Source organism: Panthera leo, chromosome D2 (assembly GCF_018350215.1).
Source record: "Panthera leo isolate Ple1 chromosome D2, P.leo_Ple1_pat1.1, whole genome shotgun sequence".
Taxonomy (NCBI): Eukaryota; Metazoa; Chordata; class Mammalia; order Carnivora; family Felidae; genus Panthera; species Panthera leo.
Window position 1 is genome coordinate 19136769 of NC_056689.1, and position 7088 is coordinate 19143856.

Here is a 7088-nt window from a genome sequence, read left to right on the forward strand (position 1 = left end):
GACTGAGCCACCCGGGCACCCCAAGGGATGGAGTATGTCTTAATCAGGTAGTCAGAGGAGGCCTCACACGGGTTACATCTAAGCAAAGACTTCGAAGGATGGAGGGGAGTAGGTGTGTGGGTGTCTGGGGAAGGAGCATTCTGTTGTGTAAGTCATAGTGAGCTAGTTTGATTCACCATGGAATGGGGAAGGAGCATTCTAGGCAAAGGCAACCGCAAGAGCAAAATCTCTGGTAGCAGGGACTGGGTCAACAGGTCCGAAAAACAGCAAGGAGCCTCGGAAGATAGCAAGGGGGAGGATCAGACCATGGAAGAAATGAAAAAAGGAAAATGAACCTAGGCCATGGCAGACATGGTATCAGGACTTCCATGTTGGATGTTGGAACTGAGATGGGTAGTAGCACCATGCGACCCGGGCTCCCGGGACCCCTGGGGCTACAGATGAAAAGCCACCATCAAGGACGAGGGGAGCAGGGAGACCAGTTTAGGAGATGAAGAACTTGACTGGGAGTGCGGAAGTGGCGGTGGGAAGGTTTGGGACATGCCTTGAAGGCGGAGCCAGCACGACCCTCCTGTGCATTGGGTCCTAGGTTTGAGGGCACCCAAGGAGGCAAGACAAGTCCAAGGATCATAGCCTGACAAACTGAAGTTGTCATTAACTTGGGTAAGGAAGACTCCAGCAGGTAGCAGGTTCGGGAAGAAAGAGTAGGAATTCAGTTTGAACCTAGGAGGTTGAGTTGCCTAGGAGATGTCCAAGAGGAAATATTGAGTGGACAGTTGAATACACAAGTCTGGAGTCCACAGAGAGATGCCGTCTAGAGACGTGAGAGAGTTTCACCAGCACATAGATGAAGGATGGGAGGGCATTAGATCATCAAGGAAGGAGTGTAGACCAAGAAGCGGAGAGGCCCCAGGGCTAACCTGTGGGACTCCGACATTAAATGAAAAGGACAGACAGTTAAAAACCTACAAATATTAAGTAAGACCAAATATCAGATGCCGGGAAGGGAGAAACGGAAAAGTAACTGCTAAGTGCACCAACTGTATGAGTAAGAGCTTATCTGCGTGGGTGCCTCCAGCCTCCCTGCACAGTAAGCCATTTGGCCCCTTTCAAATTTGAAACAATCCTTGTCTCCTTTATTTCTAAGGTGGCCGGTAACAAACCCAATATGGCGCTGTAGCCACCCTGCTTACAAACTGATTGCTTCATTAGTTTCTAGTTCTGGGTTGAATTTCAGCGAAGGCAGGGACGACCAAGGTCGAAACAAAGTCTGGGCAGTCGTGGGGTTTTGTCCTGAGCACACAGCCCTGAACCAAACAGTCTGGTTTTCTTTGTCCAGCACAGCCCCTGGATCTGCGCGTTGATCTCGTCGTGTCGGTAAACAGACCTGCCCAGAGTTCATTTCGCCGGATAAAATCCATGTGTGCTCCAAGCTTACTAGAACTAAGGGGACAGATTTTGGGGGGCTCTACTTTGACTAATCATGAGCCCTCCAGTCTTCGATATCCTTTTAAAAAGCACTCAAATGGGGTGCCTGGGTGGCTCAGTCAGTTGAGCAGCCAACTTCAGCCCAGGTCATGATCTCGTGGTTTGTGGGTTCGAGCCCCACATCAGGCTCCGTGCTGACAGCTCGTAGCCTAGAACCTCTTCAGATTCTGTGTCTTTCTCTCTCTCTCTCTGCCCCTCCCCCACTCGTTTTCTCTCTCTCTCTCTCTCTCTCTCTCTTTCTCAAAAATAAATATGCTTTTTTAAAAATAAATAAATAAAAAGCATTAAAATATTCTGCTTATCTTAGGAAGAAAGGCTTGTAGGTGGCTGTCCTCTCTTCACATGGTCTTTCCTCTGTGCTTTTCTGTGTCCTCCTCTCCCCTTCTTGTAAGGACAATAGTCAGATGGGATTAGGGTTCTCCCTAATGACCCCATTTCTTCTAGTGACCTCTTCAAACACTGACACATTCTGAGGTAAACAGGGCATTAGGTCTTCAGCACGTGAGTTTTGGGAGACACAATTCAGCCCATAACAATGTAGATAATATACTTGGAGACAGAATGTTTTGAGTATGTGTTTTGTATACACAGCAGTATATATTATCTATTGAGAATTATATCTGACAACCAAAGCCCTGTTTTTAAATGTTTATTTGCGGACACAAAAATTTTTTTTGCTTAAGTGGCCATTATCTATTAGGAATTCTCATAATTACAGTGTGAAACCAAAATAGATATTTACAAAAGCGTACTTAAGTCTAACTTTTTTTAAAGGTATGGAATTTTAATGTAATTTTCTTTAAGGTTATTTCAGGTGTCCTGGGGAGCAATGAGAGTCTTCTCAAAAGAAGCAATAATCAATGTTTCTTGGTGAAGCATTAGGGGAGAGAAAGCTACTGTATTAAGAAATATTAAGAGGGGCACCTGGGTGGCTGAGTCGGTTAAGCATCCGACTTCAGCTCAGGTCACGATCTCACGGTCCATGAGTTCGAGCCCCAAGTCAGGCTCTGGGCTGATGGCTCGGAGCCTGGAGCCTGTTTCCGATTCTGTGTCTCCCTCTCTCTCTGCCCCTCCCCAGTTCATGCTCTGTCTCTCTCTGTCCCAAAAATAAATAAACGTTAAAAAAAAAAAAAAAAGAAATATTAAGATAATCATTTTTGGAAATGTGATCCAAAGGGCATAGACAGACCGGCCAACCTGAATCTGGTTGCAATTTTACCATTTGTTAATTGTGTGACTTTCACCCCCAACAAATTTTAGCTCCCTTCTTTTGACTAGTGTGGTAATATGCTCCAGAGACAGAGTATTTGGGGGCGCCTGGGTGGCTCAGTCGGTAAGCGTCTGACTTCGGTTCAGGTCATGACTTCGTGGTTCATGGGTTTGAGCCCCACGTCGGGCTCTGTGCTGACAGCTCGGAGCCTGGAGCCTGCTTCAGATTCTGTGTCTCCCTCTCTCTCTGCCCCTCCCCCATCACACTCTGTCTGTCTGTCTCTCTCTCTCTCTCAAATATAAATAAAAATTTAAAAACAGTTTTTTAAAAATTCATCAATTTTGCTTTTTCTCTAGAGAATCAAGGCACAGAGTAAGTGATCAATAAACACTGGATAGATGTATGGATGGATGGGAAAGTAAAATAATACAAGAACATACGAAGATTTTTTTTGAGTCTTACTTGATCTAAACTCTAGCCAAATACTGATGTCGCCCATGAAACTAGCTGAAAATCTCTCTCTTCCTCCTGCTACTCTCCCTTATCCCCTCGAGAGAGGCACTGTGGAGTAGGTCCTATTAAAAGCTAGATTTTGGGGGCACCCGGCTGGCTGTCAGAAGAGCATACAACTCTTGACCTCAGGGTCATGAGTTCAAGCCCCACGCTGGGTGCAGAGATTATATACATACATAAGTGCACACATACCTAAATAAGGTTATATTTTGGTTTTAAAACCACGCTGCCTTTTGCTCAATTGGCCACGTAGGTAAAGCTGATTTGGGTTGACCTTGTTACCAGATCTGGTATAATGCTCACTCCCTCTCAAAACCTGCTTTCCCAGCTAGTAAAAGACCCAATCCCTCCCACAGTAAGCATCCAAGGTCATCTGCTACTTGGTCATTCCTAAGGCATTTCCTGGGCAGAGCTGTTCATGTCCCCCTATGACCATCCTAATCTCCCCCATTCATACTTTAGTCTCTAGGTTTCCGGTTAAGAAAAGCAGTTTTCTGGGGGGGTCTGGGTGGCTCAGTCAGTTGGGCATCTGACTTTGGGCTCAGGTCATGATCTCGCAGTTCGTTTGAGCCCCGCATCGAGCTTGTTGTTATCAGTGCAGAGCCTGCTTTGGATCCTCTGTCCCCCCCCCCCCAACTCTCTCTGCCCCTCTCCCACTCTCTGTCTCTCTCAAAAAAAATAATAAAAATAAACATTAAAAAAAAAAGAAAAGCAATTTTCTAACATCTCCCAAAAATCCTACATCTGAGTTTCAAGACACCTCGTAGCCACGTTGCATAGTTTTCCCTTCCCTCCCCTCATAAAGTTCCCTAAGAACGTCTAATACCGGTCCCCCGATCTCTTCATCTAGTTGATAAGGCAGTTCTCACCTTCTAGGCTGGCATCCGGCATAACCTCCTGCAGGTAGCTGGCCCCCAGTGTTGTCACACCCTGTGTAGTCCTTTTTCACACTAGGACTTTCACACTAGGTAGGGATGATTCATACTCAGATTATTCATAGGATATGGCAGAAATGATGGCGGGTGGCTTGTAACTCTCTCTTACAAAGCCAGATACCATGTCATGAGGACACCAAGCAGACATATGGAGAAGAGCACATGACAAAGAACAGAGGTGTTCTGCCAATAGCCATGTGAGTGGAAGTCAAGCCTTCTGAAGATTGCAGCCTCAGCCAATACCTCGACTACAGTCTCATAAGCAAGAACCACCCAGCTAAGGTGCTTCCTAATTCTTGCCCATAAACTCAGAGATAATAAATATTTTAAGCTATGTTCTAGGATAATTTGTTAGATGACCATAGATGACTAATAAACCTCCTAAGCTTGCCCCAAACCTTCATAGTGGATTCCATCTGGCCTTGAAACTTACTTGCATCATCCTGACATCTCCTCAAGTCTAGAAGCAAACTCTTGACTATTCCTGTTTCAAAGCTCTGTTTCTTCTTAGCCCATTTATTAGAAATCCACGGATGGATAAGCGGTTCTTGCTGAGGGTCAGGAAGTTCAAGGTTATGTCTTCCTCTCATTGTCCCCAATTCACATGTAAATTTCCAACATAAGCGACACCATGAAAATGGTCTTCTGGAACTTATTCCCGAATTCCTATTTAAAAAATAGGATTTTATAAAATATCGCATCATCTTTACGGTAGTATCTAGTCAATATTTTATATATAGCAGAAAAACAAATGTAATTTTCACAGAGGAAGTCAATCTAGGTGAAAGGATCTATAGGCATATCCTATATTATATTCAGACATGACACAACCCTGTTAATCAAATGTGCTCATGAGGGGTTTAAAATTACCCTGATCCTTTGCTTATATCTTCTTCTGATCTGGAATAAAGTTTTTCAATAGCTAGCTGGACTCAAAGGTGCTGTGTCTGGTCCCAGAACCCAGAACTGGATTTACACTAAGAGACTAGGACACTGCTGTCATTAACTGAGATGACGGGCCAGCAAGCAAGTATCATCTCTGATAAGATCATTTCGCTAAAGCTGATTCTCAATTTTTTCCTATACCAAGATGCCAGAGGGCATGCCTCCAGCATCACTCGGTAATGGTAGCTCACCTTGGCAAAGGCTTTTCACAATGATGGATTAGGGGGGTAAGTGATAAAGATACCCTTCTCCCCATTCTCCCCACCCCACCCCCTCCATGGTAGTCTGAAATATACTCTTTGGGAGTATATAGCTCACGGGTGGCAGATATTCTCGCTAACCTCTGAGAATCTACACTGAAGTGACGCTAAATACCATAGGTCCCTAGAGGCAGAAAGACGTCATCTCCGTTCGGGGGAAGCTGTTGCTCATACAGACTGTGTTTTGAGACTTTCTGGCTCTGTCCTTGTAAAGGGCTCTGTACTTGGCAGCCAGGTGACTGACACACAGCTTTATTATAAGGACAAGCAGAGCAATTCCAGGCACCCTTTCAAGTAGGTGTATCAGGGGCGTCTGGGTGGCTCAGTCGGTTAAGGGGCCGACTTCGGCTCAGGTCATGATCTTACGGTCTGTGAGTTCGAGCCCCGCGTCGGGCTCTGTGCTGACAGCTCGGAGCCTGGAGCCTGCTTCGGATTCCGTGTCTCCCTCGCTCTCTGCCCCTCCCCCACCGTCTCTCTCTCTCTCTCTCTCTCTCTCTCTGTCAAAAAAATGAATAAACGTTAAAAAACATAAAATTTTAAAAAAATTTAAAGTAGGTATATCAAAAAAAGCACTCTTCGATGGTTTTGAAGATCTGAAATGTTTTGGTCTTCTAAAACCCTCCTGGGACAGGCACTGCTTTTGTTTCAGTGTCATGAAAAGACTAACTCTTAACTCCAGCTCCTTCCAGCTCTGTTACAGCCTCTGGTAACACGTCCTCAGCACAGGCCTCCTAATAGGCCACAGCCCATCGGCGTCGGGACGCCCGCACAAGTACCAGCCGCTTCCAAGTAATCCCTAGATAAGAAAAGAAAAGTGAACTCATTTATTCAAAGGTTAAAAAACCGGAATGTGTGCCTGAATACAATATGAAGCCCTCCCTATCTTTCATGATATTCCCTCATGACGGATTTCAGATAGCACCTGAGTAAGAACAATGTACAGTTGAACTGAAAAAAAATAAAGTGTGTGCGTGTGTGTGTGTGTGTGTGTGTGTAATAGTAACTAGTTGCCACTAGTCTGGAATCTGAAATATATAAAATATGAAAATAAATACAGGCAGATCTGTAGATTCATTTAATACATGCTTACTGATCGCCCACCCTATGGTCACCACTGTACTAAGTGCTGGGGGTTCAACAGTGAACAAAACACACATGGTTCTTCTGCTCATGAAACATACTGACAGTAAACAGACAGAAAATATGAAACCACAAATTAGGTTAAGCCTTAGGAAAGAAAAATGGTGACTGGAAGCCGATAGGCAGTATCAAACCACAAACTGTGTTCAGTGTTTGAAAGACAAATAAATGGTGACAGTTCCTGGCTTTCTTATTTACAACTGCTCTCCCAATACCTGGAACCATGGCTGGCACACGGGAGGAACTTAACACGTAGAGAAGGATTTGATGAATTTATATATTCTTCATGAGAAATGATAACAGAGAGACAAATTATGAGAAGTCAGGGGAAAGTATGGCATAAACACTAAGGAGAAAAGTAAGCAGGAATTACCCACATGAAGTAATTCCAGGAAGAAAAAGTTCAATGGGTTTTAAAAAAGTCTACATTGTTGGGGGCGGGGGGGAGGCGCCTGGGTGGCTCGGTTGGTTAAGCGCCCAACTCTTGATCTAGACGCGGGTCATGATCCCAGGTTCGTGGGATCCAGCCCCCTGGAGGACTCTGTGCTGAGCGTGGAGCTTGCTTAAGATTCTCTCTCCCTCTCTCTGCCTTTCTCC